This window comes from Centrocercus urophasianus, unplaced genomic scaffold (genome assembly GCF_019232065.1).
Source record: "Centrocercus urophasianus isolate 14NV4802_14NV808 unplaced genomic scaffold, USGS_Curo_1.0 seq_14, whole genome shotgun sequence".
In the NCBI taxonomy this organism is placed as follows: domain Eukaryota; kingdom Metazoa; phylum Chordata; class Aves; order Galliformes; family Phasianidae; genus Centrocercus; species Centrocercus urophasianus.
The window spans coordinates 2639121-2651542 of record NW_024884586.1 but is presented as its reverse complement, the minus strand read 5'-3'; the positions used below and the strand labels follow the sequence as shown (position 1 = coordinate 2651542).

The following is a 12422-nucleotide window of genomic DNA, read 5'->3' as shown; positions in this document are numbered from 1 at the left end:
GTTTTAGTCTTGACTGCATTTTGGAAATGAAAATATGCAGTCAGTTTCAGCACAACACTGGCTATTTTCCCTTGGGTGGTTGGCTGTCCCGCTGCATCCAAAGCACCCATTCTCCTCTGTACAGTTCATTTTTAAACTGGCTTAAAACCATTCCTTTCCGTAACAAAAGCGTTTATTTTAAAGCAGACTTCATGAAAGAGCCATTTGAAAAATGATCACATTTCTATTTCAAAACATTAAAAAAAAAAAAAAAAAAGAGCTGTCTATTATCTCACAGGAAATTCTGATTAAAGCTTTCTTGCGAAAAGTAGGTGTCCTTATAAGACCCTCCCAGAAGAAATTCAAATGAAGGGCAGAAGAGGAAAAAGAGATTTTAAGTAAACAAGTGAGAAGAGCCAGGGAAAACAAGAGCAATGAGCACAGTCTCAGGTGGCTGACTTGGCAGAGCAGGGCGTGAAGGAAGGAAGAGGCTGCGAGACAATGAACCACTGGCGTTTACAGTAGTCGAGGATTCTCCCCAGTTTGTGACTTGAACCACAAATTGCTTAACAATACTGTACATTCCCTTTATTTCTCTTCCAGCCCGTCGTGGGGGTAAATCCCCCTTGAGCAGAGTGTGGCTACAGGGGCATGGGTGATGTTTGTTAAGGACGGTGCTGGTGGAGAGAGGAGAACCTGCAGAGGGGGTATTTCACTGCCTCTTCAGGTTTCAGGAGTCACAATCAGAAAAGACAAGTCAGGCCCTTAGCTGGTAAGCAACAAGTTAAGGACTGAGGGATTGCTCTGCGGCATAGACAGTCACATCCAACAAGAAAAAAAATCTTGAAGGCCTCCACGGACTTCAGTGCCAGAAGAGAGTGACGAAATGGGAGAAATGGTGAATGTGTCACTTTCCAGTGATGGATTCAGGAGAGAAGAGGATCCATCAGCAAAGAGATGGATGTAAGCTGGCAGGACAGAGATCTACTTGTTATGTGGCTTTTTACTAAGCACCATTAGTTACTGCTAAAAACACATTTGAGTCACACTTGCAGAGGAGATCAACCTTGGCAAAGACTCTACAAGTTAGAAAAAAACACTTCAAGTGAAGAAATTAAATATTCCTAAGTTAAAGATTGCTTAGTTATAGCTCATCCCTCTGGGAATTTTTAACAAGGCTCTGAACATGCATGGTTTCAGAGTTACTTAAGTACCCTCTTGCTGCCTGAAATGGTAGCTGCAACAACTGAGAAACATAATGACAGAAAAACAAAACCTAAAATAGTGGTCATTAACATCAGGAAGGGTTTTTTTGAGGGGGAAGGTGTTATCCTGTGGTTTTCTGCGTTGTCATGAAAAGTGCAGAATGGATGAACAATGCTGTGCATGGCATCACTTTCCCAAGGGCCAACTGTACGATGGTTTCTCCAAACTGCTGTATTTCACCATTGGTGCAGTTCATTAAAAAAAATAATCCTTATACAGCTGGGAATTATAAAGATCTGCAAAAGCCTGTGATGCCAAGGACCTTCATTGAAGGCACACCTACGTTTTGAGTGCTTTGGAAGCTATCCTCTTCCAAAATACTTTCTATAGATGCTAAAGTGAGGACAAACCTGGCTGCAGTCCATTCCCTATGAAGGATTATATCTTAAAGGGACACACTCTCTCTTAAAATTTCTAGTTCTTCACATGTTTCTTGTTTAAAAAAGACAAAACGCAACAACAACAAAAAAAAAAAACAAAACACCAGAACAATCCACAATAACAACAACAACAAAAAAACACCAAAAAAACCCCACAACCCTCGTGCCTGTGTCAGTGTCTTAGCAGTATAAATTTAAACATTCCATTGTAAGCTAAGATTATCTTGCTTCTTGCCCACTGAGACATGTGGGTTTGGCTTTATAAGACTCCATAACTGGCCTGCTTGAACCCTGTCCAGTAAGTTTTCATCTAAATTGATTAGGACTTGGAACATATTTTCTTGGACAAATTGTGTACTAATGAATAGAACACTCCCTCACAGCTGTCCTGCCAGAAAGCCAAGATTTTTTCTGTCTAGAAATCATCCCAAAGTGACCCTTAGATAAAGTTCAGAATCCATTTTCATTTTTTAATTAAGAAAAGATTTGCTTAATTCCATTCCATACATTTCAGTGCTAGGCAGCTGACACACGATTCCTCCTAAATATGTTATGTTAAAGAATTTGGTTGTGATGTCAGATCTGCCACAGACAATGCATTTCTAAGCACACTGTTTGTATTAACTGCAGAGCACGAAGATAGCTCCAGCAGAGGTAGAAGTCTCTATGGATGGCACATGGTACAAACTCAAGATTGGCTCTATTCTCTGCACAGTAGTATTTATATATATTACCAATATTACCAAACCCTCACACAGGCACAAGGGATTTCCACAGTGCCCTTCCCTGAGGACACAGCTTCCCTGTAGGCCTTCTCCCACTCAGTAACAAACTGCATAAACTTGCCCTCAATTCCAAAGGTAGTGTGGCTGGGAAATTCTTACATTAATTAACAGCGGCCAAAAGAAGAAGCCATTTCCCCTCCGTAAGGGACTCTGGACACTTTTCTAATTCCAAGGCATGAGCTTTCCCCAGTCAGGATGAACACAGCCTTTCCTTTTAGCATTCTGCTCCACAGTTCTTCTCCCAGATGCCCCAGCTTGAAACCTCATTAAGCAATCAATTGCTTTATGATCAGCCCATCTGGAATTTTTCTTCTATAACCATTCCCATGATGCACAAGAAGGACTTAACTCCATTTAGAATACCCATCGGACATCCACAATTACATTGTTTTGCTTATCTTTTAACAAGAGTATTTCTAGGAACCAGAAGTACACTTTGAGGCAAACTGAGATCCTTTCTAGCCTTGCAAAAGACTGACCCATGCACCTATGTGGCAATAACATGCCTTCAAAACGGGTTCAGGATTTTCCTGACACATGCTACTCAGAAAATCACAGAATCACAGAATCACAGAATTGTAGGGGTTGGAAGGGACCTCCAGAGATCATCGAGTCCAACCCCCCTGCCAAAGCAGGTTCCCTACAGCAGGTCGCACAGGTAGGCATCCAGGCAGGTCTTGAACATCTCCAGAGAAGGAGACTCCACCACCTCCCTGGGCAGCCTGTTCCAGTGCTCCGTCACCCTCACTGTAAAGAAGTTCTTGTGCACATTTGTGCGGAACTTCCTATGCTGCAGTTTCTGGCCATTTCCCCTTGTCCTGTCTCCACTCACACTGAAAACAGTCTGGCCTCGCCATTCTGCCCCCCACACCTTAGATATTTATAGACCTGGATCAGGTCCCCTCTCAGTCTCCTTTTCTCAAGGCTGAACAGACCCAGTTCACTCAGCCTTTCCTCGTAGGAGAGATGCTCCAGGCCCTTCACCATCTTCGTGGCCCTCCGCTGGACTCTTTCCAAGAGATCCTTGTCTTTTTTGTACTGGGGAGCCCAGAACTGGACACAGTACTCCAGATGAGGTCTTACCAGGGCAGAGTAGAGGGGGAGGATCACCTCCTTCGACCTGCTGGACACGCTCTTTTTAATGCACCCCAGTAAGCCATTGGCCTTTTTGGCCACAAGGGCACACTGCTGGCTCATGGCCAGCCTGTCATCCACCAGGACACCCAGGTCCCTCTCCGCAGAGCTCCCCTCCAGCAGGTCATCCCCCAACCTGTACTGGTGCATGGAATTATTCCTCCCCAGATGCAAGACTCTACTCTTGCTTTTGTTAAACCTCATCCGGTTTTTTTCTGCCCAGCTCTCCAGCCTATCCAGGTCTTGCTGAATGGCAACACAGCCTTCAGGCGTGTCAGCCAATCCTCCCAACTTCGTATCATCAGCAAACTTGCTGAGGGTGGCCATTATCCCCTCATCAAGGTCATTGATGAAGATGTTGAACAAGACCGGACCCAGCACAGACCCCTGAGGAACACCGCTGGTTACAGGCCTCCAACCGGACTCCTCACCACCAACAACGACCCTCTGTGCTCTGTCAGTCAGCCAGTTCTCAACCCACCTCACTGTCCACTCATCTATCCCACATTTCCTCAGCTTTGTTATAAGGATGTCGTGGGGGACGGTATCAAATGCCTTGCTGAAATCAAGGTAGACTACATCCACTGCTTTCCCCCTATCCACCCAGCCAGAGACAACATCATAGAAGGCTACCAGGTTGGTCAAGCACGACCTCCCCCTTGTGAACCCGTGCTGACTACTCCTGATAACCTCCTCTTCTTCCAGTTGTCTGGAGATGACATCCAATACAAGCTGTTCCATCACCTTTCCAGGGACAGAGGTGAGGCTGACTGGCCTATAATTGCCTGGGTCTTCCTTCTTGCCTATTTTGAAGACCGGGGTGACGTTGGCTATCTTCCAGTCTTCAGGCACCTCCCCCGTCCTCCAAGACTTCTCAAAGATGACAGAAAGCGGTTCAGCAATCACCTCTGCCAGCTCCCTCAGCACCCGTGGATGAATCCCATCGGGTCCCATGGATTTGTGAACATTGGTGTTGCCTAGGCGCTCCTGGACCACCTCTTCCCTGACCGAAGGGAGGTCTTCCATTCCCAAGATCCTCTCACTAACCTCCAGGGTCTCAGATTCCCGAGGGAGAGCTTTTTCACTGAAGACAGAAGGTCTTGTAAACGAAGGTGTTCATTTACAATAACGCAAAGGAAAAGGTCTTTCAAAGGAAAAGGTCTTTCAAAGGAACATGACTGCTCAACTCTTTAAACATCACTTACAGTATTAATCAGACAGGAAACTAAGGCTAAGTTATTTCTACTCTAATCTTAAGTGGAATATGACTCCTGCAACTGCTAACCATACTTGCAGAAGAAATAAGCAGATCACGACAAATTGCTTTGCTACAAAAGTATTGTGGTATTGCTTGTGGAAAACAGGTCATAAGACAACAAGAAGAATAGGAAGTTCCCTATGCTTTCAAAAGACAGACTCTGCATGCTCATGCTTGCAAGATACACGGTCTGTGGAAAGCTGCCAGCAATCCCATAAAGAAAAATGATAGGTGCTGCAACGATTCTCCAATGCCTTCATGTAAGGCTGGTCCAACCAAATCAGAAAATTACTTGATGTGGATGATTAGATAAAAAGGGTCTCACCTAAGCTTATGCTATTCTCGCAGCCAGTTTTAGACAGAAAAAAAAAAAATAATCACACACCTCATATACTGCCTTTGCCATCTTTGCTTGTGGACTAAAACTGACAGCATTGCTTTGAGCTTGTGTTTCTTTTCTGTGTGCTCTCAAACTGGCTCAGTGGAACCTAAATATAACGACAGAATGAACAGAAACAGGAATGCTGACACTGTTGTACTGTATTCTGCAGCCTCCTATTGTTGGAAAATGTGGTCATAATGGGCAGATTATACAAGGTTAAATCCTTCTGAAAGCATACAAAGAAACTGTGATACAATCATCTCAAAGTAGTTATCTTTATACATAACCATGGACTAAGCACCCAGCGGAGTGCAGCAAGTAAAGTTATGGGCCCAAGGCAAAACAGTGACCAACTGCCAAGAAACATCCTCATTAGTCTTTGTTAGAATTTGTATTTTTAAAGTCATTGTGCAGTTCAATTAAGTTTGTAACACGCAGATGAGAAAGTGGAAAAAAATGCGAAGACATAGGGAGACGAAATGTTACAGCACTGGAAGATGTCACCTCCTCTGTGAAATGCTTACACTGTGAAAATAAAAAGAGAAGAAAGAACGAGTCATTTCAGGATATGTCTAGAATGAGAGATAAGACCAGAAGATTACAATCTTCTGGTAGTCTTCCACAAAATCTCTTTCTTTGCTTTCTACATGATGCAGTCCGACTGAACGCAAAATCAAAAGGGAACTAAATGGAGAACAGACAAGAAGATGAACAGTAGCCAGAGAAACGCTGGGATTTTAGGACACTATGGCACTATGGCACACCCTAAAACTTGGTTCATATGTTCCCAGAAAACACTCGCAAAGTTCATAGCATTGATCAAGCCTAACTCATCACAGAATGATCAGATCAGGGACATCAATGGGATAAGCACGCAGAAGACAGAAAGGGAGAGCAGAAGTGAAGTCAACCCATGTGACCACCCGTGCACTACCAAGTCAGTCACAGGCCTTACGCATTTCTGCACTCTCAGCTTCCCCCTGTTTATCTGTTTTGCAGTGCTGAATGTGAGAGTCATTTTGTGAAACTCTATAAAGCTTTTAAGGAGAGACAGCCAAAAATGTTTAGAGGGAGACAGGCAACCTATTTCTTGAGCTGAAGAAGAGATTTCAGGCCAGATCCCAGATATCACATCCATGTTAAGTTCCTCTTGCACCGTTCCAGAAGAAAAGAAGACTTCAAGCTGTCTTTGGTAGCAGCTGGAAATTTCCTTTTCCTGGGGAGACTTGCATGTGGCATCAGACAAGACAAAGCTAGACTCATGCTGCCTGCTCTCCGTCAACAGTGGGTGCTCCCTGGCTGTCAAGCCACAAGGACAACTGGCATCCAGACCCCTGGGGAAAAGCCAGGCTGGCTGGAATTGCACAAATCACATGAGCATTTCCTGCCCTAACTTTACGTAAAGGCCATGACAGAGAGACAGCTCTTGCCTCCTTGTTTCCAGCTGCTTTAGCGGACTTCAAAACCAGAGAAAGATGTGATCTACTGCAAGGGAGTGCTAGAATTTTTGCCCCTCATTCAGTAACCAGAGGACTCTGCCCTAGCTTGTGCTTTATTGCACACATGGCTGCCCTCATCCTGCTGCATGACTCAAAGGCTGGCATGCAGAAGTCCCCCTTGTGTGCAGGCAGACAGGTAAAAGACAAGTCTCTGACAGCAAGACTAGACATTTCATCACCTTTAACTTTAAAATACTCAGCAATTAGCCTGCACCCATTTCATGGAAGTCATGTGGATTGCTGTCATTTTGGAGCAGCCCTGGCCCAACACTCTATCTATTGCTGAATTTTCGTTGCACTCAAAAGACAGCTTTGTCTAGAGACTTGGTCCCCAAAAAACCCCCCAAAGAACTGAACACCAACTCCAAGTGCAGTTAGCACTTTGCAAGATCTTGCTAGGGACTGCAGATTTGTACCCTCTGTGGTTAAACTGAGGGACAGAAGGGTTACAGGAAAGGCATATTTGAACTCTCTGTAGCCAGTATATAGCTGTAGGGAATGAGCCAAGATGTCAATGCTAAGGAAGCAAAACAGAGAACCAAGAGAGATGGGGAGTGAAGTAGAAAGCTTAGAGTTATGGATGCGAATTAATGAACCAGCAGTACTGGAAATGGGAACAAGCTGTCAGAACTTCATCTCTTACAAGGGACAAAGAAAAAAAATCTCAATTTCTGATGCTCTTGATGGAAACAGAGTTATGCAAGACTGATACTGTTCACACTGATTTAATTAAGGCTCTGTCAGCACTGTCAAGCTTAATTCGCCTGGTATTTCACATTTACAAAAGTCAGCTATAAAAACGTGCTCTGCTCTAAAAATCAGCATTCTATAAATGGTCCCAGTCCTAGAAGGGTCATCGTTTTGGCACAAGCAGGCTCTTGAGAGCATCCCACTTACGTGCTAAGATATCTCTATCTAACTGAAACGATTACAAGCCTGTATTGCATTCCTTGCCCTCTCCATGCAGTTTAATGGGAACCTGGGGCGTCTAAAGAATGCAGAGTCAAGCTTCCTGGCAGTATCCCATCAAGGAAATTATTTCACAGAATTAATCCCCAATTCTGACGCTTCTTGTCATGTTAGATTCAAATCTCTGTATTTGCTGAGCCATGATAAGTGTGGAAAGGCAAGGACTGGACAATGGACTTGCACCACTTGTGAACAATCTTTGGTCAGTTCTCAATGTGGAGAAACAAACTCATCTGGATGCCAGCAGCAGTCCATGGCACAGATGCCAGAAACGCATAGATGAGATGCTTAGGGACATGGGTTAGTAGGCATGTTAGTGCTGGGTTGATGTTTGAACTAGATGATCTTAAAGGTCTTTTCCAACCTTCATGATTCTGTGATTCTAAACCTCAGCTACTATCATGTACAGCCCTGTCCAGAAATACCACAGCACCTCCAATACTGACACCTGCAGTTATGGGATGTGCCCTTCATCTAGCCTTAATGGGCAGCAAGTACACACCAGCCAGGAGTCACCAGTAAAATCAGTAAGGTTTCTAGTAGGCTACCTCAGAGAATATTATAGATATGACTCAAATAGAAGCAGTAAAATTAAGACCAATGAGAACAAGCACTCAACGCTCCCAGAAAATCCCGTGCTCTGTAATTGTTATTGCTTCATCAGTGACAGGAAAGAGTCGTGTTTTAAAATAGAAATTCACTTAATTGTATTTCCCTTAAGGCACAGAAAATAAGATTCCATGAAGTGTTATCAACTGTACAACAATAACTTGCTCTCCAGACTGAAAATGGTTCAGGAATTTGCATTGTGTTCTCACAAAACATAATTTCTAGCCCAGTTTCCTTCACCTTCTTGAGATAACCAGGCGGATTTCAGCTCAGTGATTACTGAGTTAGACTATATGGATTGGTCAATGTGTAACAGACGCCCAGCTTCCCACATCTCTCCTTAATGGAGGCTGGTGGATCTACTGCAAGGCTTTAGGTGCACAAAAGTATCAAAGGAGTTGCTTGCTTCAATACCTTTGTAGATGCAATTGTTCTCTGCAATGAGGTCTGAGGTTTGAGAGTCTGAGTCAGCCCAGGCGAGGTCAGCAATGCACAGGATTCACATCCTTGTCACTCTTGGGTCACAGTGCACACAGCAGTATAATTCTCAGTATACTAAAAAAAAGGGAAAAAAAGGAATATCAAAAGACATAGGAAAATGATGGCCTATACCTCTTTCTGATCATATAAAATGTGTTAAGAACCATCAGCCATGCACTTACATGTGAAATATTATCTTTCTGAAAGCTTGTCATAAACATGGCTCACGCCGCAGGGATGGCCATGCATTCCAACTTTTTGTAGCAGGAAGAATATTTCCTAGGGAATAAGGTCAAAATATTAGTATTCAATTGAGTCAGTATGGGCCAAATTAATTAAGTTACTACTCCATCATTGACTTCCATACATGAAATCTGAGAAAGCGGTTGTATCAACAGTACATCAATCCACAGCACTGGTCAGAGAAACGAAAAAAAATAACCTTCAGTTTCAAAGTTCCATTCAGCCTAGGCACAGAAAGGTTAACTTTTGTTTAAGTAATGCACCTGAACAGATAATGTTAATTGTTTGCATTCAAATCTCATTACGCAGTGCACTAAGTTTGCTTTCTACAGAAACACTGTGAGTCCAGTATCGAACAGAAAGCTGGGGGTGCAGACACTAGCGAGTCATTTAAAACTAAAAGCAAAGAAAAGGGAATGCTTGCCATCCCCAGACCACGTGTGCATCTGCCTCTAAGTTTCTTCTCATTCACCAAGTATTTGCAAAAGATCCACTTCTGCTGCTCAAGACTTTTTCAAGCCCAAGAATGACATGGTCAAGTGGATACAAATTATGCTTGGTAAAAACAGAAACCTTGCAGCAGCACCGGGTAAGTCAAATGCAAAATTAGCCCTGATGTGAAGCACAGCAGCTAAATCATCCATCCATATGGGAAATGTTGACAGTCCCTTAACTGTAGCAGTTCTACTTGCAATACAGAGAGGTGTGCAAGTTGGCTTTGTTAAGCAGACTCTATGGAACTATTTATTCTGTCTGCAAGTATAACAGGAAGTTTATTAAACTTGTGTGTTGCTGGACATAGCACCTGGCTGCTGTGTTTCATACCGGAATGCAGAATTGGACAGTCCAATTCTGTACTGACGTAATGTACTGCCATGCGGAGGATTTCTTTTCGAGCCTAAGACCTCTTTCTCTGACCCTGGGAGCACATTGGATGTTGCGCATCCAACTCCTGACAGGAATGCTTCATTTTGCTCTTGAGCAACCACTTCTGAGCAAGCCAGGAGTAGAATCCAGCTCTTCTTGGCTGGAAGAATTGGGATGTCCCAAAATGGAGCTTTTTAACAGATGAGTGAAAAAGCAGAGAGCCCAAAGGACTGTCCCTCTCCAAAGAAAATCATACGAATCAACATGCAAAAATTCCTTTTCGTAAGTAAGCTAGACTTTCTAAGATGGTAAAACAGCTGTGTGCTTTTGGGCTTAGCTCCTCTCCTGCATACCCCTAGATATCAATTTGACTGTCTCAGCAAGGCCCCACAGGACAGAGCAAGGCTTCCGGGTCTGCCTCTGGCAGACACTGAACCAGGTCGATTTTAAAACTTGCCCTAGATTTCTTGTGGGAGATCAGTTCAGCTGGACAACTGCTCCTTGCAGCAGACCTTCCTTCCCTCCCTGTAAGCAGGACACTTATCCTCTGCTGGGCTTGGTGGGGCTGTGGCTTCCTCCCCTGCCAACGCAGTGGGTTACAGCTACCACAGCTGATGGGGACAAGCTGCTGCCACCAACATGCTCTCTCTGGCAGCCTGGGAAGCCACAAATATGACCTGCTTTCTACTCAGGATGACTTAACTGCCTCTGGGATTAGAGGCCCTGGCCCAGGCTGCTATCAGTGGAGTGCAGGATGATGGCTGTGGGCACAGCATTTTAAACATCTGAAGGTCACACAGGGAAGAAAACAATGGCCATCACCAAGCCTTTTGGACTTCACTTGCTGAAGCACCGAGTCTCTCTGAAAATGCATTCGGGAGAACACACAAGGAGCATGAAGCTAGGATCCCCTACTTACAAATGTAAATTATGTGATAGAACTGTTTTCTCCCCTACGTTACTTGTATACCAGAAATAATTAAAATTTAAAATCAATCCCATACAATTTCTCCTCACTCTGATGAAAGTTTTCTCTTGGCAGCAAATAGTGGTGTTTCAAGACTTCTTGTACCGCCCTTTCAGCTTGCATTTAAAATTTTGTTGAATTTAGCCACTGCAAATCTAGTTCAAGAAATGACTTGTTTTTAGCTGAAATAGAAAACATACAAGGTTATTTACCCAAAGAATCCCTTCCAGATCTACAGCAGGCCAACTGGACTCAAGCTGTTCACACATAGAGTAATCAGATTTTAAATAGTAAACGTTTTCTATTTTGCTTATGCTTTTATTTATTTATTTTTTTTTAAAGTCAGATGACAAATACAACTTCAGAGCATCTAAGAACAACAAAAAGCCCCTTCCCTGACACTTTGCTCTTCACAGCAGCTTGCACAAGGTGATTTAAAGATTAAGATGAAGGAATATTTTGAAACACCAATAGAGGCACACTCATCCAAAGCACATGAACCTTTTTGGCCTATTCTGACCAGAGAAACTAATTGTTATAAACATCTCCAGCAGCCTGGTTATCCCAGGAAATAGAGAATTATACCTTTAAACTTCTAGCTTAATACAGAAATAGGCAAATCCCAGCAGATGCAGTGGCATACGAATATAACAGCCATCCCCCAACGTTCCCCTCATGACACGCTCCTAACTACATTTTAATTATTCAGCCTGCTTTTGCACCTTGTCTGCTTGCTCAGCTTTAGTTATTATCGAACCTCAGCATCACCTCCACAAAGTACCACACAGCATCACAAAACACTCAGTGGCAAGGACCCCAGGAAGTCACTGAGCCCAACCTCCTGCTCAAAGGAGCATTCTCAGCTGCTGCTCTTCTCACCAGGAAGTTTAGGCATAAAAACCACAGCAATATTCAAACTACAATCCTGCCTGAGTTGGTGAGCACACCAGGGACCATTTAAATATTCGGAGCACTCAAGAATTGTCTCCTGCGAAGAATGCAGTGGGGAACAGGGGCCTCCAGCTGCACAGAAGTTACCATTGTTTCTTCAAGCCTCTAAACATTGCGAGTTCTTACAAACTGTAAAAATGACCACATTCCAAGCTTTGAAGGGAAAGAAAAGCTAACTACATACCATAATTAAATTTTCTTTGGACTTATTTATCTGTACCTAGTGTTGAAAACATTTGGTACAAGGCAGAAAGCGTGCTTGTGTATTTAAACCAACTTCCAGCATTTTCATTCAAAGTAAGTGAACAACAGATAATAACTCAGTGTAACAGTGATTATAACTGTTGTCCAGTCAGCATCACAGGATCCAACGCCAGTTGTCTGATCAGTGTAACAGGATCTGGAAAACTACAGGCTTGTCAGGCTGACCTTGGTGCCAGGTATGGTTATGAAGTATATAATCTTGAGGGAGATCACAGGGCATGTGCAGGACAATTGGGGGATCAGGCTAGCCAGCACAGGTTCATGAAAAGCAGGTCTTGCCTGACCGACCTCATCTCATTCTATGACCAGGTGACCCACATGGTGGATGAGGGAAAGGCAGCTGATGTAGTCAGTCTATCAGGACTTCAGCAAAGCATTCAACACTGTCT

The 12422-nt window shown here is 43.6% G+C and overlaps 1 long non-coding RNA gene across 5 annotated transcripts in view; it reads right to left on the bottom strand.

Moving 5' to 3' along the window:
* The window catches only part of LOC122157754, a 50533-nt gene that overhangs the window by 12851 nt on the left and 25260 nt on the right, over positions 1 to 12422 (bottom strand). For all 5 annotated transcript variants that reach the window (XR_006168010.1, XR_006168012.1, XR_006168013.1 and 2 more), the window contains exons 2-3: positions 8924 to 9020; positions 8676 to 8816 (exon numbers count right to left, since the gene is read on the bottom strand). This is a non-coding gene — a long non-coding RNA (uncharacterized LOC122157754). The remainder of the gene's footprint in view (positions 1 to 8675; positions 8817 to 8923; positions 9021 to 12422) is intronic.